The sequence below is a fragment of the Cryptomeria japonica genome, unplaced genomic scaffold (assembly GCF_030272615.1).
Source record: "Cryptomeria japonica unplaced genomic scaffold, Sugi_1.0 HiC_scaffold_43, whole genome shotgun sequence".
Classification (NCBI taxonomy): Eukaryota; Viridiplantae; Streptophyta; class Pinopsida; order Cupressales; family Cupressaceae; genus Cryptomeria; species Cryptomeria japonica.
In genome coordinates, this window is record NW_026728865.1 from 122,501 (window position 1) to 145,000 (window position 22,500).

The 22,500-nt window shown below is 60.8% G+C and overlaps 2 non-coding genes across 2 annotated transcripts; both read right to left on the bottom strand.

Moving 5' to 3' along the window:
• Positions 1 to 2,439: 2,439 nt before the first annotated feature.
• Positions 2,440 to 2,558, bottom strand: LOC131862417 (5S ribosomal RNA). The gene has a single exon (XR_009361433.1). It is a non-coding gene; the product is annotated as a 5S ribosomal RNA (ribosomal RNA).
• Positions 2,559 to 10,362: 7,804 nt separating this feature from the next.
• On the bottom strand, positions 10,363 to 10,481 carry LOC131862489 (5S ribosomal RNA). Its single transcript, XR_009361503.1, has one exon. It is a non-coding gene; the product is annotated as a 5S ribosomal RNA (ribosomal RNA).
• Positions 10,482 to 22,500: the final 12,019 nt, after the last annotated feature.

Genomic DNA, 22,500 nt, shown 5'->3' on the forward strand with positions numbered 1-22,500 from the left:
TTGGGTGCGCTCCCACCCTGGCGCGCGCGAAGTTGGAAGTTGGGTTAATTGCCCGGGCGCGCACCTTCGCCAGGGTGGGCACCTTGGTGCGCACACCTTGGCTGGGCTGCGCACCAGGGCGGGCTCAAGATGGCACCAGCATTCCCTTTTTCTCACTATCTTTCAAAACGGAAATTTTAAAATCTCGTTTTTTTTTTGCCTTTTATGGAAATTAGTGAAGGCATCGCATCAAAGGTGCGCACCTCGCTGCCCACCTTGGTGTGCTCCGAGGTGCCCACCACGGTGCGCAACGCCGGTGCGAACCCGGGAGCGCCCCGATGTGTGCTCCAAGGTGCGGCGTGCACGAAGTCGGACCCCGGTTTGCCCCGGGTGCGCACCTCGCGTGCACCTTGGTGCGCACACCTTGGCTGGGTTGCGCGGCCTGGTGGGCACCATGGTGCGCACCAAGGAGCGCTCCGAAGTGTGCTCCAAGGTGCGGCGTGCACGAAGTCGGAGCCCGGTTTGCCCCGGGTACGCACCTCGCGTGCACCTTCGCCGGGGTGGGCACCTCGGCTGGGTTGCGCGCCCTGGTGCGCACCAAGGAGCGCTCCGAAGTGTGCTCCAAGGTGCGGCGTGCACGAAGTCGGAGCCCGGTTTGCCCCGGGTGCGCACCTTCGCCGCGGTGCGCACCATGGCGTGCACGAAGTCGGAGCCCGGTTTGCCCCGGGTGCGCACCTCGCGTGCACCTTCGGCGGGGTTGCGCGCCCTGGTGGGCACCATGGTGCGCACCAAGGAGCGCTCCGAAGTGTGCTCCAAGGTGCGGCGTGCACGAAGTCGGAGCCCGGTTTGCCCCGGGTGCGCACCTTGCGTGCACCTTCGGCGGGGTTGCGCGCCCTGGTGGGCACCATGGTGCGCACCAAGGAGCGCTCCGAAGTGTGCTCCAAGGTGCGGCGTGCACGAAGTCGGAGCCCGGTTTGCCCCGGGTGCGCACCTCGCGTGCACCTTCGCCGCGGTGGGCACCATGGCGTGCACGAAGTCGGAGCCCGGTTTGCCCCGGGTGCGCACCTCGCGTGCACCTTCGCCGGGGTGGGCACCTCGGCTGGGTTGCGCGCCCTGGTGCGCACCAAGGAGCGCTCTGAAGTGTGCTCCAAGGTGCGGCGTGCACGAAGTCGGAGCCCGGTTTGCCCCGGGTGCGCACCTCGCGTGCACCTTCGCCAGGGTGGGCACCTCGGTGCGCACACCTTCTCAATGTTTTCTTGCCTTTTCTGGAAATTGGTGAAGGCAGCGCATCAAAGGTGCGCACCTCGGTGTGCTCCGAGGTGCGAACCCGAGAGCGCTCCGAGGTGCCCACGAAGTCGAAAGTCGGGTTAATTGCATTGTTTTCCCCGGGTGCGCTCCGAGGTGCGCAACATCGGCGCGCACCAAGGAGGGCTCCGAAGTGTGCTCCAAGGTGCGCACGATGGCGTGCACCTCTGGTGCGCACGATTCGGAGCTCGGTTTGACCGGGGTGCGCACACCTTGGCTGGGTTGCGCACCTTTTGTGCGCTCCAAGGTGCGCACGAAGTCGGAGCTCGGTTTGCCCCGGGTGCGCACCTTCGCCAGGGTGCGCACCTTGATGCGCACGCCTTGGCTGGGCTGCGCACCTTGGTGGGCGCCATGGTGCGCACCTTTCGTGCGCTCCAAGGTGCGCACGAAGTCGGAGCTCGGTTTGCCCCGGGTGCGCACCTTGGTGGGCGCCATGGTGCACTCCGAGGTGCCCAAGATTGGTGCGCACCAAGGAGCGCTCCGAAGTGCGCTCCAAGGTGCGCGCGAAGTCGAAAGTTGGGTTAATTGTCCGGTTTGCCTCGGGTGCGCACCTTGCGTGCACCTTCGCCAGGGTGGGCGCCTTGGTGCGCACACCTTGGCTGGGCTGCGCACACCTTGGCACCCGCGTTTCCTTCATTTTAAATTTTTTTTTTTTACAATCTCTCAAGTGGGAAATTCTATAATCTCAACTTTTTTTGCCTTTTCAGGAAACTTTTGAATGGAGCGCATCATTGGTGCGCTCCGAAGTGTGCTCCAAAGCTCTCTCCAGCTGCGTGCACCTGCCCCGGCCGCGCACCCGGCCCCGCCCAGCTTCGCTCACCTGTCCCGGGCGTCTGGTGCGGAACCTTAGAGTAAGAAACATCACCGTGCACCTTGGCCAACGTGCGCGACTCGACCGAGCGCGCACTGGCCGAGGTGCACACCGATTTCACCTGGGTGCGCGCGCAGCACCTCGGGCGCACCGGGGTGCGCGCACAACGCCCGGGTTGCACCGTGGCCTGTGTGCTCGGGGCGCCTCGGGTGCGCGCTCGGTGTCGCCCCCGCGCGCGCGGTAGTGCGGGCAGCGCACCCCGGCCCGGCCCGGCCCCGACGAGAACGCAAACGGGCAAAAGGTTTATTCAAATAGCATTGCGACGCCCGGCGAAAAACTAAAAAAGGGTGCAACACCGGGACTTCCCGGGAGGTCACCCATCCCAGTACTACTCCGGCCCAAGCGCGCTTAACTGCGGAGTTCTGATGGGATCCGGTGCACTAACGCTGGTATGATCGCACCCGTTATGAGCTTGTCGCAGTGTGTACTTAGCAAACCGCGACCCACGTGCGAATCCACCCCGGCCACCCACCCCCGTCGAGGTGCACACCCTCCCTCGCGAAGTGCGCCCCGTTCGCCAAGTGTGAGCCCTGCCCGGGTGCGCGCACCTTGCTAGGGCGTCGGGTGTGCACCCGGCCCGGCCTACGTGCGTGCACCTGGAGGGGGCGTCGTGTGCGTGCAGTGTCCCGTCTGCAACGCGGTGCCCACACACCACCTCGGGCGCAACGACCTGCGCTCACATGTGGGCCGAGTGCACCTTGGTGCATGTTCGGGGCGCCTCGGGTGCACGCTCGATCTTGCCCCGGTGCACCAAGGCGCTCGGTTTGCCCCGGGTGCGCACTTGGTGCAAGGTGGGCACCCAAAATAGGGATCAAGCACCAAAACACAAGTTTCGGGATGCAAAATGGGACCCAAGGACCACAAATGCGTTCCAAGACCCATGATGGGTCCACGAGAACAAAAATGTGTTCCGAGACTTAATAAACAAATATTGGGTTTTAGGAGAAGAAACATGCTCTGATGCCCAAAACGAGAATCGACCCCGAAAAGGCCACAGGCCAAAAGTGGGATGCGAGACAAAAAAAAATGGGACCCGAGGACCAAAATTGGGTTCCCAGGTCGAAGACAGGGCAACCGGACAAGAAACGACCTCTAAGGCTCGAAATGAGTCCCGACGACTAAAACTTGACAAGAAGCACCCATCAGGCACCCAACTCGACACCCATGGGATGCCGACCCACCCGGGCTTCCACCTAGCACACCTTGGCACCCACCCACCCTCGCACCCAACCTCGCACCCAACTTAGCACCTTTGAACCCACATTGGCACTCACCCTGACCCTGGCACCTTGGAACCCACATTGGCACTCACCTTGACCCTGGCACCCACCTTTGCACTCACCTTGGGACCCACCCTGGCTCCCACCTCGGCACCCACCCAGACACCCACCTTGGTTCCTTGGCACCCACCTTGGATCCTTGGCACCCACCCCGACACCCACCTTGGCACGCAACTTGGCTACTTGCCACCCACCTTGGCTCCTTGACGCCCACCCCGACAACCACCCCGTGACCTACCCTGGCTAGGGTTGGTGCACACCCACCCTGGTGCCCACCTTGGCACCCACCCTATGACCCACCTTGGCACGCACCTTAGTACCCACCCCGTTACCCACCCTAGGACCCACCCCGTGACCCACCTTGGCCAGGGTGGGTGCCTTGGTGCGCACAACTTGCCTGGGCTGCACACCAGGGCGGGCTCAAGATGGCACCCGCGTTCCGTTTTTTTCACTATCTTTCAAAACGGAAATTTTAAAATCTCATTTTTTTCTTTTTTTTGCCTTTTCTGGAAATTAGTGAAGGCAGCGCATCAAAGGTGCGCAATGCTGGTGCGAACCCGGGAGCGCTCCGATGTGTGCTCCAAGGTGCGGCGTGCACGAAGTCCGAGCCCGGTTTGCCCCGGGTGCGCACCTCGCGTGCACCTTCGCCGGGGTGAGCACCTTGGCTGGGTTGCGCGCCCTGGTGCGTACCAAGGAGCGCTCTGAAGTGTGCTCCAAGGTGCGGCGTGCACGAAGTCGGAGCCCGGTTTGCCCCGGGTGTGCACCTCGGGTGCGCACCTCGCGTGCACCTTCGCTGCGGTGGGCACCTTGGCTGGGTTGCGCGCCTTGGTGGGCACCATGCAGTGCACGAAGTCGGAGCCCGGTTTGCCCCGGGCGCGCACCTCCGCCAGGGTGGGCACCTTGGTGCGCACAACTTGCCTGGGCTGCGCACCAGGAAGGGCTCAAGATGGCACCCGCGTTCCGTTTTTTTCACTATCTTTCAGAACGGAAATTTTAAAATATCGTTTTTTTTTGCCTTTTCTGGAAATTAGTGAAGGCAGCGCATCAAAGGTGCGCAACGCTGGTGCGAACCTGGGAGCGCTCCGATGTGTGCTCCAAGGTGCGGCGTGCACGAAGTCGGAGCCCGGTTTGCCCCGGGTGCGCCCTGGTGGGCACCATGGTGCGCACCAAGGAGCGCTCCGAAGTGTGCTCCAAGGTGCGGCCTGCACGAAGTCGGAGCCCGGTTTGCCCCGGGTGTGCACCTCGGGTGGGCACCTTGGTGCGCATGCCTTGCCTGGGCTGCGCACCAGGGCGGGCTCAAGATGGCACCCGCGTTCCTTTTTTTTCACTATCTTTCAAAACGGAAATTTTAAAATCTCATTTTTTTTTGCCTTTTTCTGGAAATTAGTGAAGGCAGCGCATCAAAGGTGCGCACCTCGCTGCCCACCACGGTGCGCAACGCCGGTGGGCACCCGGGAGTGCTTCGAAGTGTGCTCCAAGGTGCTGCGTGCACGTTGTCGGAGCCCGGTTTGCCCCGGGTGCGCACCTCGCGTGCACCTTCGTCGGGGTGGGCACCTTGGCTTGGTTTGCCCCGGCTGCGCTCCGAAGCGGGGTTATTGGAGCGCCGCCTCTTTTTTTGTCGGAGCGTTTGGTGGGGTTTCTCGCATTGGCTCTTCCGAGGCCCGGTTGCCACCCTGGCGCGCACGAAGTCGGAAGTAGGGTTAATTGCCCGGGTGCGCACCTTTGCCAGGGTGGCACCTTACCTGGGCTGCGCACCAGGGCGGGCTCAAGATGGCACGCGCGTTCCGTTTTTTTCACTATCTTTCAAAACGGAAATTTTAAAATCTCCTTTTTTTTTTGCCTTTTCTGGAAATTAGTGAAGGCAGCGCATCAAAGGTGCGCACCTCGCTGCCCACCTTGGTGTGCTCTGAGGTGCGCACCCGGGAGCGCTACGAAGTGTGCTCCAAGGTGCGGCGTGCACGTTGTCGGAGCCCGGTTTGCCCCGGGTGCGCACCTCGCCTGCACCTTGGCCGGGGTGGGCACCTTGGCTGGGTTTGCCCAGGGTGCGCTCCGAAGCGGGGTTACTGGAGCGCCCCCTCTTTTTTTGTCAGAGAGTTTGGTGGGGTTTCTCGCATTGGCTCTTCCCAGGCCCGGTTGTTGGGTGCGCTCCCACCCTGGCGCGCGCGAAGTTGGAAGTTGGGTTAATTGCCCGGGCGCGCACCTTCGCCAGGGTGGGCACCTTGGTGCGCAAACCTTGGCTGGGCTGCGCACCAGGGCGGGCTCAAGATGGCACCAGCATTCCCTTTTTCTCACTATCTTTCAAAACGGAAATTTTAAAATCTCATTTTTTTTTTGCCTTTTATGGAAATTAGTGAAGGCATCGCATCAAAGGTGCGCACCTCGCTGCCCACCTTGGTGTGCTCCGAGGTGCCCACCACGGTGCGCAACGCCGGTGCGAACCCGGGAGCGCCCCGATGTGTGCTCCAAGGTGCGGCGTGCACGAAGTCGGACCCCGGTTTGCCCCGGGTGCGCACCTCGCGTGCACCTTGGTGCGCACACCTTGGCTGGGTTGCGCGGCCTGGTGGGCACCATGGTGCGCACCAAGGAGCGCTCCGAAGTGTGCTCCAAGGTGCGGCGTGCACGAAGTCGGAGCCCGGTTTGCCCCGGGTGCGCACCTTCGCCGCGGTGGGCACCATGGCGTGCACGAAGTCGGAGCCCGGTTTGCCCCGGGTGCGCACCTCGCGTGCACCTTCGCCGGGGTGGGCACCTCGGCTGGGTTGCGCGCCCTGGTGCGCACCAAGGAGCGCTCTGAAGTGTGCTCCAAGGTGCGGCGTGCACGAAGTCGGAGCCCGGTTTGCCCCGGGTGTGCACCTCGCGTGCACCTTCGCTGCGGTGGGCACCTTGGCTGGGTTGCGCGCCTTGGTGGGCACCATGCAGTGCACGAAGTCGGAGCCCGGTTTGCCCCGGGCGCGCACCTCCGCCAGGGTGGGCACCTTGGTGCGCACAACTTGCCTGGGCTGCGCACCAGGAAGGGCTCAAGATGGCACCCGCGTTCCGTTTTTTTCACTATCTTTCAGAACGGAAATTTTAAAATATCGTTTTTTTTTGCCTTTTCTGGAAATTAGTGAAGGCAGCGCATCAAAGGTGCGCAACGCTGGTGCGAACCTGGGAGCGCTCCGATGTGTGCTCCAAGGTGCGGCGTGCACGAAGTCGGACCCCGGTTTGCCCCGGGTGCGCACCTCGCGTGCACCTTGGTGCGCACACCTTGGCTGGGTTGCGCGCCCTGGTGGGCACCATGGTGCGCACCAAGGAGCGCTCCGAAGTGTGCTCCAAGGTGCGGCGTGCACGAAGTCGGAGCCCGGTTTGCCCCGGGTGCGCACCTCGCGTGCACCTTCGCCGCGGTGGGCACCATGGCGTGCACGAAGTCGGAGCCCGGTTTGCCCCGGGTGCGCACCTCGCGTGCACCTTCGCCGGGGTGGGCACCTTGGTGTGCAGACCTTGGCTGGGTTGCGCGCCCTGGTGGGCACCATGGTGCGCACCAAGGAGCGCTCCGAAGTGTGCTCCAAGGTGCGGCCTGCACGAAGTCGGAGCCCGGTTTGCCCCGGGTGTGCACCTCGGGTGGGCACCTTGGTGCGCATGCCTTGCCTGGGCTGCGCACCAGGGCGGGCTCAAGATGGCACCCGCGTTCCTTTTTTTTCACTATCTTTCAAAACGGAAATTTTAAAATCTCATTTTTTTTTGCCTTTTTCTGGAAATTAGTGAAGGCAGCGCATCAAAGGTGCGCACCTCGCTGCCCACCACGGTGCGCAACGCCGGTGGGCACCCGGGAGTGCTTCGAAGTGTGCTCCAAGGTGCTGCGTGCACGTTGTCGGAGCCCGGTTTGCCCCGGGTGCGCACCTCGCGTGCACCTTCGTCGGGGTGGGCACCTTGGCTGGGTTTGCCCCGGCTGCGCTCCGAAGCGGGGTTATTGGAGCGCCGCCTCTTTTTTTGTCGGAGCGTTTGGTGGGGTTTCTCGCATTGGCTCTTCCGAGGCCCGGTTGCCACCCTGGCGCGCACGAAGTCGGAAGTAGGGTTAATTGCCCGGGTGCGCACCTTTGCCAGGGTGGGCACCTTACCTGGGCTGCGCACCAGGGCGGGCTCAAGATGGCACGCGCGTTCCGTTTTTTTCACTATCTTTCAAAACGGAAATTTTAAAATCTCCTTTTTTTTTTGCCTTTTCTGGAAATTAGTGAAGGCAGCGCATCAAAGGTGCGCACCTCGCTGCCCACCTTGGTGTGCTCTGAGGTGCGCACCCGGGAGCGCTACGAAGTGTGCTCCAAGGTGCGGCGTGCACGTTGTCGGAGCCCGGTTTGCCCCGGGTGCGCACCTCGCCTGCACCTTGGCCGGGGTGGGCACCTTGGCTGGGTTTGCCCAGGGTGCGCTCCGAAGCGGGGTTACTGGAGCGCCCCCTCTTTTTTTGTCAGAGCGTTTGGTGGGGTTTCTCGCATTGGCTCTTCCCAGGCCCGGTTGTTGGGTGCGCTCCCACCCTGGCGCGCGCGAAGTTGGAAGTTGGGTTAATTGCCCGGGCGCGCACCTTCGCCAGGGTGGGCACCTTGGTGCGCACACCTTGGCTGGGCTGCGCACCAGGGCGGGCTCAAGATGGCACCAGCATTCCCTTTTTCTCACTATCTTTCAAAACGGAAATTTTAAAATCTCGTTTTTTTTTTGCCTTTTATGGAAATTAGTGAAGGCATCGCATCAAAGGTGCGCACCTCGCTGCCCACCTTGGTGTGCTCCGAGGTGCCCACCACGGTGCGCAACGCCGGTGCGAACCCGGGAGCGCCCCGATGTGTGCTCCAAGGTGCGGCGTGCACGAAGTCGGACCCCGGTTTGCCCCGGGTGCGCACCTCGCGTGCACCTTGGTGCGCACACCTTGGCTGGGTTGCGCGGCCTGGTGGGCACCATGGTGCGCACCAAGGAGCGCTCCGAAGTGTGCTCCAAGGTGCGGCGTGCACGAAGTCGGAGCCCGGTTTGCCCCGGGTACGCACCTCGCGTGCACCTTCGCCGGGGTGGGCACCTCGGCTGGGTTGCGCGCCCTGGTGCGCACCAAGGAGCGCTCCGAAGTGTGCTCCAAGGTGCGGCGTGCACGAAGTCGGAGCCCGGTTTGCCCCGGGTGCGCACCTTCGCCGCGGTGCGCACCATGGCGTGCACGAAGTCGGAGCCCGGTTTGCCCCGGGTGCGCACCTCGCGTGCACCTTCGGCGGGGTTGCGCGCCCTGGTGGGCACCATGGTGCGCACCAAGGAGCGCTCCGAAGTGTGCTCCAAGGTGCGGCGTGCACGAAGTCGGAGCCCGGTTTGCCCCGGGTGCGCACCTCGCGTGCACCTTCGGCGGGGTTGCGCGCCCTGGTGGGCACCATGGTGCGCACCAAGGAGCGCTCCGAAGTGTGCTCCAAGGTGCGGCGTGCACGAAGTCGGAGCCCGGTTTGCCCCGGGTGCGCACCTCACGTGCACCTTCGCCGCGGTGGGCACCATGGCGTGCACGAAGTCGGAGCCCGGTTTGCCCCGGGTGCGCACCTCGCGTGCACCTTCGCCGGGGTGGGCACCTCGGCTGGGTTGCGCGCCCTGGTGCGCACCAAGGAGCGCTCCGAAGTGTGCTCCAAGGTGCGGCGTGCACGAAGTCGGAGCCCGGTTTGCCCCGGGTGCGCACCTCGCGTGCACCTTCGCCAGGGTGGGCACCTCGGTGCGCACACCTTCTCAATGTTTTCTTGCCTTTTCTGGAAATTGGTGAAGGCAGCGCATCAAAGGTGCGCACCTCGGTGTGCTCCGAGGTGCGAACCCGAGAGCGCTCCGAGGTGCCCACGAAGTCGAAAGTCGGGTTAATTGCATTGTTTTCCCCGGGTGCGCTCCGAGGTGCGCAACATCGGCGCGCACCAAGGAGGGCTCCGAAGTGTGCTCCAAGGTGCGCACGATGGCGTGCACCTCTGGTGCGCACGATTCGGAGCTCGGTTTGACCGGGGTGCGCACACCTTGGCTGGGTTGCGCACCTTTTGTGCGCTCCAAGGTGCGCACGAAGTCGGAGCTCGGTTTGCCCCGGGTGCGCACCTTCGCCAGGGTGCGCACCTTGATGCGCACGCCTTGGCTGGGCTGCGCACCTTGGTGGGCGCCATGGTGCGCACCTTTCGTGCGCTCCAAGGTGCGCACGAAGTCGGAGCTCGGTTTGCCCCGGGTGCGCACCTTGGTGGGCGCCATGGTGCACTCCGAGGTGCCCAAGATTGGTGCGCACCAAGGAGCGCTCCGAAGTGCGCTCCAAGGTGCGCGCGAAGTCGAAAGTTGGGTTAATTGTCCGGTTTGCCTCGGGTGCGCACCTTGCGTGCACCTTCGCCAGGGTGGGCGCCTTGGTGCGCACACCTTGGCTGGGCTGCGCACACCTTGGCACCCGCGTTTCCTTCATTTTAAATTTTTTTTTTTTACAATCTCTCAAGTGGGAAATTCTATAATCTCAACTTTTTTTGCCTTTTCAGGAAACTTTTGAATGGAGCGCATCATTGGTGCGCTCCGAAGTGTGCTCCAAAGCTCTCTCCAGCTGCGTGCACCTGCCCCGGCCGCGCACCCGGCCCCGCCCAGCTTCGCTCACCTGTCCCGGGCGTCTGGTGCGGAACCTTAGAGTAAGAAACATCACCGTGCACCTTGGCCAACGTGCGCGACTCGACCGAGCGCGCACTGGCCGAGGTGCACACCGATTTCACCTGGGTGCGCGCGCAGCACCTCGGGCGCACCGGGGTGCGCGCACAACGCCCGGGTTGCACCGTGGCCTGTGTGCTCGGGGCGCCTCGGGTGCGCGCTCGGTGTCGCCCCCGCGCGCGCGGTAGTGCGGGCAGCGCACCCCGGCCCGGCCCGGCCCCGACGAGAACGCAAACGGGCAAAAGGTTTATTCAAATAGCATTGCGACGCCCGGCGAAAAACTAAAAAAGGGTGCAACACCGGGACTTCCCGGGAGGTCACCCATCCCAGTACTACTCCGGCCCAAGCGCGCTTAACTGCGGAGTTCTGATGGGATCCGGTGCACTAATGCTGGTATGATCGCACCCGTTATGAGCTTGTCGCAGTGTGTACTTAGCAAACCGCGACCCACGTGCGAATCCACCCCGGCCACCCACCCCCGTCGAGGTGCACACCCTCCCTCGCGAAGTGCGCCCCGTTCGCCAAGTGTGAGCCCTGCCCGGGTGCGCGCACCTTGCTAGGGCGTCGGGTGTGCACCCGGCCCGGCCTACGTGCGTGCACCTGGAGGGGGCGTCGTGTGCGTGCAGTGTCCCGTCTGCAACGCGGTGCCCACACACCACCTCGGGCGCAACGACCTGCGCTCACATGTGGGCCGAGTGCACCTTGGTGCATGTTCGGGGCGCCTCGGGTGCACGCTCGATCTTGCCCCGGTGCACCAAGGCGCTCGGTTTGCCCCGGGTGCGCACTTGGTGCAAGGTGGGCACCCAAAATAGGGATCAAGCACCAAAACACAAGTTTCGGGATGCAAAATGGGACCCAAGGACCACAAATGCGTTCCAAGACCCATGATGGGTCCACGAGAACAAAAATGTGTTCCGAGACTTAATAAACAAATATTGGGTTTTAGGAGAAGAAACATGCTCTGATGCCCAAAACGAGAATCGACCCCGAAAAGGCCACAGGCCAAAAGTGGGATGCGAGACAAAAAAAAATGGGACCCGAGGACCAAAATTGGGTTCCCAGGTCGAAGACAGGGCAACCGGACAAGAAACGACCTCTAAGGCTCGAAATGAGTCCCGACGACTAAAACTTGACAAGAAGCACCCATCAGGCACCCAACTCGACACCCATGGGATGCCGACCCACCCGGGCTTCCACCTAGCACACCTTGGCACCCACCCACCCTCGCACCCAACCTCGCACCCAACTTAGCACCTTTGAACCCACATTGGCACTCACCCTGACCCTGGCACCTTGGAACCCACATTGGCACTCACCTTGACCCTGGCACCCACCTTTGCACTCACCTTGGGACCCACCCTGGCTCCCACCTCGGCACCCACCCAGACACCCACCTTGGTTCCTTGGCACCCACCTTGGATCCTTGGCACCCACCCCGACACCCACCTTGGCACGCAACTTGGCTACTTGCCACCCACCTTGGCTCCTTGACGCCCACCCCGACAACCACCCCGTGACCTACCCTGGCTAGGGTTGGTGCACACCCACCCTGGTGCCCACCTTGGCACCCACCCTATGACCCACCTTGGCACGCACCTTAGTACCCACCCCGTTACCCACCCTAGGACCCACCCCGTGACCCACCTTGGCCAGGGTGGGTGCACCCACCCTGGTGCCCACCTTGGCACCCACCCATCCTAGCACCCAGCCTGTGACCGGGCTTGGAACCCAACCTTGCACCCGCACCCGTCTTGGCCAGTGTGGGTGCGCACCCATCCTGGCACCCACGTTGTGACACACCCTTTAACCCACGCACCCTAGCACCCACGTTGGCACCCACCTTGGAACCCAACCTAGCAACTTGGCACCCACCCCGTGACCCACCTTGGCATCCACCATAGCAGTCGCCGACTTGGCACCCACCTCGGCACCCACCTTGACACTTGTGGACCCACCTTGCCACTCACCCTAGCATCGACCCATCCTAGCACCCACCCTGGCACCTTTGCACCCTAGCACTCACCCATCCTAGCACCTAACCTGTGACCCACCTTGACACTCACCCTCGCACCCACCTTGGAACCCAACCTAGCACCCACCCACCCTGACACCAACCCTAGCACCTACCCACCCTTGCACCCACCCTGTGACCCATCTTGGCACCCACCCATCCTACCACTCAACCTATCACCCACCTTCTCACCCACCTTGGCATCCACCTTAGCACCCACCCACACTGGCACCTTGGCACCCACCTCGGGCAAGGTGGGTGCACACCCACCCTGGCACCCAATTTAGAACCCACCGAGCATGTTACCCACCTTGGCACCCACATTGCAGCCCACCCTAGTACCCACCCTATGACCCACATTGGCATCCACACCCTAGCACCCAGGCACCTCGACACCCGCCTTGACACCCACCCTAGCACTGAACCTGTGACCCACCTTGGAACTCACCCTAGAACCCACCCACCCTGTGAACCACCTTGGCATCCACCTTAGCACCCACCCACCTTGGCACCCACTCTAGCACTCACCCATCCTAACACCCAACTTGTTACCCACCTTGGCACCCGCCCTCGCGTCCACCTTGAAACCCACCCTAGCACCCACCCACGCAGGAGCCCACCTTGGCACCCAACCTAACACCCACGCATCCTGGCACCCAACTTGTGACCCACCTTGGAACCCACCCTAGTACCCACCTTTGAACCCACTATATCACCAACCCACCTTGGCACCCACCCTATGACCCTCTTTGGAATCCACCCTAGCACGCACCCACCCTGGCACCCACCATGGAGCGCACCCTAGCACCCACCCACCTCGGCACGCACCTCAACACCCACCTTGGTGTGCGCACTGCGCCAACCTCTCAAAGACCCTATGTGGTGCGCTCCAAAGTGTACACCTTTGGTGCGCTCCAAGGTGCGCACCTTTGGTGCACACCGAGGTGCACACCAAAGTGTGCACCGAGGTGAGCACCAAAGTGCACTCCAGGGTGCACACCAAGGCGTGCACCTTTGGTGCGGTCAATGCAAACGAATTCGGAAGTTGGGGTCGATGTCCTAATCGCTGCTGCAGACTACACGTATGAGAATCGGACAAATAGCTTTATATAGGGGAGGTGTTGCGTTTGATGGGTCGACTCCCCTGGTTGTGTGCACTGCACCAACTTCAAAGACCCTGTCTTGTTTAAGAAGTCAAAAGTTGGGGTGGATGTCCTAATCATTGCTGCAGTCTACGCATGTATGAGAATCAGACAAATAGCTTATATAGGGGAGGTGTTGCATTCGGTGGGTTGACTCCCCTGGTTGTGCGCACTGCGCCAACCTCAAAGACCCCGCATAGCAGAAGAAGTCGGAAGTCGGATTTTGGTGAGCACCAAGGCGTGCACCTTTGGTGCGGTCAACGCAGACGAATTCAGAAGTTGGGGTGGATGTCCTAATCGTTGTTGCAGGCTACACATGTATGAGAATCAGACAAATAGCTTATATAGGGGAGGTGTTGGGTTTGATGGGTCAACTCCCTTGGTTGTGCGCATTACGCCAACCTCAAAGACCTTGTTTTCGTTAAGAAGTCAAAAGTTGGGGTCAATGTCCTAATGGCTCCTGCAGGCTACACATGTATGAGAATCGGACAAATAGCTTATATAGGGGAGGTGTTGGGTTTGATGGGTCGACTCCCCTGGTTGTGCGCATTACGTCAACCTCAAAGACCTTGTTTTCGTTAAGAAGTCAAAAGTTGGGGTCGATGTCCTAATTGCTCCTGTAGACTACACATGTATGAGAATCAGACAAATAGCTTATATAGGGGAGGTGTTGGGTTTGATGGGTTGACTCCCCTAGTTGTTCGCATTACACCAACCTCAAAGACCTTGTTTTCGTTTAGAAGCCGAAAGTTGGGGTCGATGTCCTAATTGCTCCTGCAGGCTACGCATGTATGAGAATCAGACAAATAGCTTATATAGGGGAGGTGTTGGGTTTGATGGGTCGACTCCCCTGGTTGTGCGCATTGCGCCAACCTCAAAGACCCTGCATTGCGGATGAAGTCGAAAGTCAGAGTTTGGTGTGCTACAAGGTGTGGTCGAAGGTGCTCACCTAGGTGTGCACCTTTGGAGCACAGGAAAAGTGCCCTCCAAAAGTGCGCACCTTTGGAGTGCACAAAAGTGCCCTCCAAAAGTGCGCACCTTTGGAGCGCAGAAAAGTGCCCTCCAAAAAGTGCCCTCCAAAAGTGCGCACCTTTGGAGCGCAGAAAAGTGCCCTCCAAAAAGTGCCCTCCAAAAGTGCGCACCTTTGGAGCGCAGAAAAGTGCCCTCCAAAAAGTGCCCTCCAAAAGTGCGCACCTTTGGAGCGCAGAAAAGTGCCCTCCAAAAAGTGCCCTCCAAAAGTGCGCACCTTTGGAGCGCAGAAAAGTGCCCTCCAAAAAGTGCCCTCCAAAAGTGCGCACCTTTGGAGCGCAGAAAAGTGCCCTCCAAAAAGTGCCCTCCAAAAGTGCGCACCTTTGGAGCGCAGAAAAGTGCCCTCCAAAAAGTGCCCTCCAAAAGTGCGCACCTTTGGAGCGCAGAAAAGTGCCCTCCAAAAGTGCGCACCTTTGGAGCGCACAAAAGTGCCCTCCAAAAGTGCGCACTTTTGGTGCGCACCAAGGCGCTGGTTCGGTCGTTGCAGGCGAGTTCGGAAGTTGGGGTCGATGTCCTGAGCGGAGGTGCAAACTACACAGGTGTCGGAATCGGACAAATAGCTTATATAGGGGAGGTGTATGCTTCGATGGGTCGACTCCCCAGGTTGAGCGCACCGCGCCAACCTCAAAGACCCTACGGTATGGATGAAGTCGGAAGTTGGGTCCGATGACCGATTCGATTAGTAGGTATGCTCATGAGGTCGGAATTTGGGTCCGATGACCTGCCATGTGCAGGAAGGCGAATGTTGACACTGTGCGTTGCAAGGTGCACACCAAGGCGCTGGTGCGGTCTTTTTAGTCGAGTTCGGAAGTTGGGGTCGATGTCCTGATCGGAGGTGCAAGCTACACAGGTGTGGGAATCGGACAAATAGCTTATATAGGGGAGGTGTATGCTTCGTTGGGTCGACTCCCCGGGTTGAGCGCACCGCGCCAACCTCAAAGACCCTACGGTATGGATGAAGTCGGAAGTTGGGTCCGATGACCGATTCGATATGTAGGCATACTCGCGAGGTCGGAATTTGGGTCCGATGACCTGCCACGTGCAGGAAGGCGAATGTTGGCACTGTGCGTTGCAAGGTGCGCACCAAGGCGCTGGTTCGGTCGTTGGAGGCGAGTTCGGAAGTTGGGGTCGATGTCTTGATCGGAGGTGCAAACTACACAGGTGTGGGAATCGGACAAATAGCTTATATAGGGGAGGTGTATGCTTCGTTGGGTCGACTCCCCGGGTTGAGCGCACCGCGCCAACCTCAAAGACCCTACGGTATGGATGAAGTCGGAAGTTGGGTCCGATGACCGATTCGATATGTAGGCATACTCGCGAGGTCGGAATTTGGGTCCGATGACCTGCCATGTGCAGGAAGGCGAATGTTGGGACTGTGCGTCGCAAGGTGCGCACCAAGGCGCTGGTGCCGTCGTTGCAGTCGAGTTCGGAAGTTGGGGTCGATGTCCTGGTCAGAGGTGCAAACTACACAGGTGTGGGAATCGGACAAATAGCTTATATAGGGGAGGTGTATGCTTCGATGGGTCGACTCCCTGGGTTGAGCGCACCGCGCCAACCTCAAAGACCCTACAGTATGGATGAAGTCGGAAGTTGGGTCCGATGACCGATTCGATACGTAGGCATATTGGCGAGGTCTGAATTTGTGTCCGATGACCTGCCATGCGCAGGAAGGCGGAATTTGGGTCCGATGACCGAGTTGATGGCGTGCCATGCGCAGAAAGGCGGAATTTGGGTCCGATGACCGAGTTGATGTTGATGGCCCGCCATGCACAGGAAGGCGGAATTTGGGTCCGATGACCGATTTGAAGGCGTGCCATACGCAAAAAGGCGGAGTTTGGGTCCGATGACCGAGTTGATATTGATGGCCCGCCATGCGCAGGAAGGCGGAATTTGGGTCCGATGACCTGACATACGCATGGAGTCCGACTCGGGGGCCGATGTTCGATTCGATGACTTGCATTGTGGGTAAAGTCGGAAGTTGTGGTCTTTGACCCGATTCGATGACCAGACTTCGGCTGCTTGAGAATCGGACAAATAACTTATATAGGGGAGGTAGTGTTCTCGAGCATCCTCCCCCCGTGCCCGTTTATGTCGATTGATGCTGGTGCTCGACTGGTTGGAGCGCTCGGATGCAAAAATCTTGCACCAGGATTTATCGATTGTGATGGACACGGCAAGTCTCCTGATTGCTATGCAGGAGCTCATCGTGAATCTCTATGCGGCCTTGGTATGGACTCGACCTGCGGAATGGTTCGGCAATGGTAGTCGCTCCAACACGTCCTTGCAATGGCCACAGAGGTGATTCGACTAGAGCTCCAGTCTAGCTTTTGGGTTGCTTGGCGGACTGGTATAGCCGCGATCGAGTTCCGGCCATGAACGTTTTAGATAGCTCTTGGGCTTTCTGGGACGGAAGTCGGAAGTTTGGGCTGTTGTCCGATTTGATGACCATTCTTCGGATGTGTGAGAATCGGACAAATAACTTATATAGGGGACTGTGTTGTCTCACGCAGCCCCCTCCGTGCCCCTCTATCTCGACCGATGTTGGTGCTTGAAAGGGTTGGGATCGCTCGGATTTATAAACGTGCACCACCATTTGTCGAGTGTGAGGGACGCGGCAGGTCTCCTAAATGCTATGCGGGCGCTCTCTGAGAATCTCTATCCGGCCTCGACACAGACTAGTCTTGCTGAATGGTTTGGCACTGGTAGTCGATCCAACACGTCGTTGTTGTGGCCGCCTAGGCGATTCGATTCGAGCCCCCGTCTAGCTTTTGGGTTGCTTGGCGGATTTTGCCCTATCCGCAAGTGAGCTCGGTCCCTAAACGTTCGAGAAACCCGATTGCTATGCGCCGACTCTCTTTCTTGCGAGCCTCCATCTAGCTTTTGGGTCTCTACGGAACGGAAGTCGGAATCTGGGACCGTTGTTTGATTCGACGAGGCAGACTACGGTTGTGCGAGAATCGGACAAATAACTTATATAGGGGAGGTGTTGACTGGAGCATTCTCCCCCGTGCCCCTCTAACTCGACCAATGCTGGCGCTCGAACGGTGGTAGCGCTCGGATTTTCATTGAGCGCCAGCATTGGTCGATTTAGAGGGGCATGCGAGATTCCCGAATGCTATGCGAGGGCTCTAACGGAAATGTCTATTGGTTTCGGTATGGATGCAATTGCGAGTGGTTCGGCAAAGGTAGTCGTTCCGATGCGTCCATGTCGTGGCCAAATCGATAATTCGATTTGAGCCCTCGTATAGCATTTGGGTCTCTCGATGTGATTCCGCATTCCAGTCCCTTTGGGCACTGCTTGAGCCGCATCCCAGGGGGTTCCCTTCCCAATAATCTGCCTCGCAACCCGATTGCTATGCGGTGAGGCTCCTCGGCCGCCTCGGAACTATCTGTGTATCAGACGCATCGCGGGATAAGGGGTTGGCAACGGTAGTCGCCCCAAGCGCGTCCGATGCTTGGACCATTCCGAGGCGGCCCTGAAGCCTCTTCCGTCTAGCCGTTGGGTCCTTCTCGCCGCATCCCTCGCCTCGCACCCCGATTGCTATGCGGTGAGGCTCCTCGGCCGCCTCGGAACTATCTGTGTATCGGACGCGTCGCGGGATAAGGGGTTGTCACTGGTAGTCGCCCCAAGCGCGTCCGATGCTTGGACCATTCCGAGGCGGCCCTGAAGCCTCTTCCGTCTAGCCGTTGGGTCCTTCTCGCCGCATCCCTCGCCTTGCACCCCGATTGCTATGCGGTGAGGCTCCTCGGCCGCCTCGGAACTATCTGTGTATCGGACGCGTCGCGGGATAAGGGGTTGTCACTGGTAGTCGCCCCAAGCGCGTCCGATGCTTGGACCATTCCGAGGCGGCCCTGAAGCCTCTTCCGTCTAGCCGTTGGGTCCTTCTCGCCGCATCCCTCGCCTCGCACCCCGATTGCTATGCGGTGAGGCTCCTCGGCCGCCTCGGAACTATCTGTGTATCGGACGCGTCGCGGGATAAGGGGTTGTCATTGGTAGTCGCCCCAAGCGCGTCCGATGCTTGGACCATTCCGAGGCGGCCCTGAAGCCTCTTCCGTCTAGCCGTTGGGTCCTTCTCGCCGCATCCCTCGCCTCGCACCCCGATTGCTATGCGGTGAGGCTCCTCGGCCGCCTCGGAACTATCTGTGTATCGGACGCGTCGCGGGATAAGGGGTTGTCACTGGTAGTCGCCCCAAGCGCGTCCGATGCTTGGACCATTCCGAGGCGGCCCTGAAGCCTCTTCCGTCTAGCCGTTGGGTCCTTCTCGCCGCATCCCTCGCCTCGCACCCCGATTGCTATGCGGTGAGGCTCCTCGGCCGCCTCGGAACTATCTGTGTATCGGACGCGTCGCGGGATAAGGGGTTGTCACTGGTAGTCGCCCCAAGCGCGTTCGATGCTTGGACCATTCCGAGGCGGCCCTGAAGCCTCTTCCGTCTAGCCGTTGGGTCCTTCTCGCCGCATCCCTCGCCTCGCACCCCGATTGCTATGCGGTGAGGCTCCTCGGCCGCCTTGGAACTATCTGTGTATCGGACGCGTCGCGGGATAAGGGGTTGTCACTGGTAGTCGCCCCAAGCGCGTCCGATGCTTGGACCATTCCGAGGCGGACCCGAAGCCTCTTCCGTCTAGCCGTTGGGTCCTTCTCGCCGCATCCTTCGCCTCGCACCCCGATTGCTATGCGGTGAGGCTCCTCGGCCGCCTCGGAACTATCTGTGTATCGGACGCGTCGCGGGATAAGGGGTTGTCACTGGTAGTCGCCCCAAGCGCGTCCGATGCTTGGACCATTCCGAGGCGGACCCGAAGCCTCTTCCGTCTAGCCGTTGGGTCCTTCTCGCCGCATCCCTCGCCTCGCACCCCGATTGCTATGCGGTGAGGCTCCTCGGCCGCCTTGGAACTATCTGTGTATCGGACGCGTCGCGGGATAAGGGGTTGTCACTGGTAGTCGCCCCAAGCGCGTCCGATGCTTGGACCATTCCGAGGCGGACCCGAAGCCTCTTCCGTCTAGCCGTTGGGTCCTTCTCGCCGCATCCCTCGCCTCGCACCCCGATTGCTATGCGGTGAGGCTCCTCGGCCGCCTTGGAACTATCTGTGTATCGGACGCGTCGCGGGATAAGGGGTTGTCACTGGTAGTCGCCCCAAGCGCGTCCGATGCTTGGACCATTCCGAGGCGGACCCGAAGCCTCTTCCGTCTAGCCGTTGGGTCCTTCTCGCCGCATCCCTCGCCTCGCACCCCGATTGCTATGCGGTGAGGCTCCTCGGCCGCCTTGGAACTATCTGTGTATCGGACGCGTCGCGGGATAAGGGGTTGTCACTGGTAGTCGCCCCAAGCGCGTCCGATGCTTGGACCATTCCGAGGCGGCCCCGAAGCCTCTTCCGTGTAGCCGTTGGGTCCTTCTCGCTGCATCCCTCGCCTCGCACCCCGATTGCTATGCGGTGAGGCTCCTCGGCCGCCTTGGAACTATCTGTGTATCGGACGCGTCGCGGGATAAGGGGTTGTCACTGGTAGTCGCCCCAAGCGCGTCCGATGCTTGGACCATTCCGAGGCGGCCCCGAAGCCTCTTCCGTGTAGCCGTTGGGTCCTTCTCGCCGCATCCCTCGCCTCGCACCCCGATTGCTATGCGGTGAGGCTCCTCGGCCGCCTTGGAACTATCTGTGTATCGGACGCGTCGCGGGATAAGGGGTTGTCACTGGTAGTCGCCCCAAGCGCGTCCGATGCTTGGACCATTCCGAGGCGGACCTGAAGCCTCTTCCCTCTAGCCGTTGGGGCTTTCTCGCCGCATCCCTCGCCTCGCACCCTGATTGCTATGCTGTGAGGCTCCTCGGCCGCCTTGGAACTATCTGTGTATCGGACGCATCGCGGGATAAGGGGTTGGCAGTGGTAGTCGCCCCAAGCGCATCCGATGCTTGGACCATTCCGAGGCGGCCCTGCAGCCTCTTCCGTCTAGCCGTTGGGGCCATCTCGCCGCATCCCCCACCTCGCACCACGATTGCTATGCGGTGAGGCTCCTTGGCCGCCTCGGAACTATCTGTGTATCGGACGCATCGCGGGATAAGGGGTTGTCACTGGTAGTCGCCCCAAGCGCGTCCGATGCTTGGACTATTCCGAGGCGGCCCTGCAGCCTCTTCCGTCTAGCCGTTGGGGCCATCTCGCTGCATCCCCCACCTCCTCGGCCGCCTCGGAACTATCTGTGTATCGGACGCATCGCGGGATAAGGGGTTGGCAGTGGTAGTCGCCCCAAGCGCGTCCGATGCTTGGACTATTCCGAGGCAGCCCTGCAGCCTCTTCCGTCTAGCCTTTGGGGCCATCTCGCCGCATCCCTCGCCTCGCACCCCGATTGCTATGCGGTGAGGCTCCTCGGCCGCCTGGGAACTATCTTCGTATCGGACGCATCGCGGGATAAGGGGTTGTCACTGGTAGTCGCCCCAAGCGCGTCCGATGCTTGGACTATTCCGAGGCGGCCCTGTGGCCTCTTCCGTCTAGCCGTTGGGGCCATCTCGCCGCATCCCCCACCTCGCACCCCGATTGCTATGCGGTGAGGCTCTTCGGCCGCCTTGGAACTATCTTCGTATCGGACGCATCGCGGGATAAGGGGTTGTCACTGGTAGTGGCCCCAAGCGCGTCCGATGCTTGGACTATTCCGAGGCGGCCCTGCAGCCTCTTCCGTCTAGCCGTTGGGGCCATCTCGCCGCATCCCCCACCTCGCACCCCGATTGCTATGCGGTGAGGCTCCTCGGCCGCCTTGGAACTATCTTCGTATCGGACGCATCGCGGGATAAGGGGTTGTCACTGGTAGTCGCCCCAAGCGCGTCCGATGCTTGGACTATTCCGACGCGGCCCTGTGGCCTCTTCCGTCTAGCCGTTGGGGCCATCTCGCCGCATCCCCCACCTCGCACCCCGATTGCTATGCGGTGAGGCTCCTCGGCCGCCTTGGAACCATCTTCGTATCGGACGCATCGCGGGATAGGGGGCTGTCACTGGTAGTCGCCCCAAGCGTGTCCGATGCTTGGACCATTCCTAGGCGGCCCTGAAGCCTCTTCCGTCTAGCCGTTGGGGCCTTCCCGCCCCATCCCTCGCCTCGCACCCCCGATTGCTATGCGGTGAGGCTCCTCGGCCGCCTTGGAACCATCTGTGTATCGGACGCATCGCGGGATAAGGGGTTGGCACTGGCAGTCGCCCCAAGCGCGTCCGATGCTTGGACCATTCCGAGGTGGCCCTGAAGCCTCTTCCGTCTAGCCGTTGGGGCCTTCCCGCCCCATCCCTCGCCTCGCACCCCGATTGATATGCGGTGAGGCTCCTCGGCCGCCTTGGAACTATCTGTGTATCGGACGCATCGCGGGATAAGGGGTTGGCACTGGTAGTCGTCCCAATCGCATCCGATGCTTGGACCATTCCGAGGCGGCCCTGCAGCCTCTTCCGTTTAGCCGTCGGGGCCTTCCCGCCGCATCCCTCGCCTCGCATCCCGATTCCTATGCAGTGAGTCTTCTCGGCCGCCGCGGAACTATACCTGTTATTGCTACTGCATCCTTCGGCTGGTAACCTCCTCTGCCGCCTTGGAACGTTCTCTTTGTCGGACGCGTCGCGGGATAAGGGGTTGGCACTGGTAGTCGCCCCAAGCGCGCCCGATGCATAGACCGCTCCGAGTCGACCTTGCTTTCAGCCTCTCACATGCATAGACCTCTCTGAGTCGACCCTGCAGCCTCTCACGTTTAGCCTTTGGAATCTCGCCTCACAACATGATTGCTATCCTTGATGCATCCCTTGCCTCGAGCCCTGATTGCTTTCTTGGCTGCATCCCTCCTCTCCTCACAGCCCGGTTGTCATCACTGCTTCATCCGTCGCTTCATGCATTCTGGCTGCTGGGCCCTTCCCACCGCACACCTCGATTGCTATCTCTTCTGCATCACACACCCCGATTGCTATCTCTGCTACATCCCTCGGCTCTCACTTCTGCATCCTTCGCCTCACACCTCGATTGCTATCAATGCTGCATCCGTAACCTCACACCCCGATTGCTATGCGGGGAGGCTCCTTGGCCGCCTTGGAAATTTCTGTGTGTCGGACGCACCGCGGGATAAGGGGTTGGCACTGGTAGTCGCCCCAAGTGCGCCCGATTCTTAGACCGCTTCGAGGTGACCTCGTAGCCTCTTTCGTCCAGGCTTCCTGCCTTCAACGCCCTTTTTACACCTCGATTTCTATGCGCGGGCTCGTTGGCGTCTATCACCTCTCTGCGAAGAGTGGCACGATGATT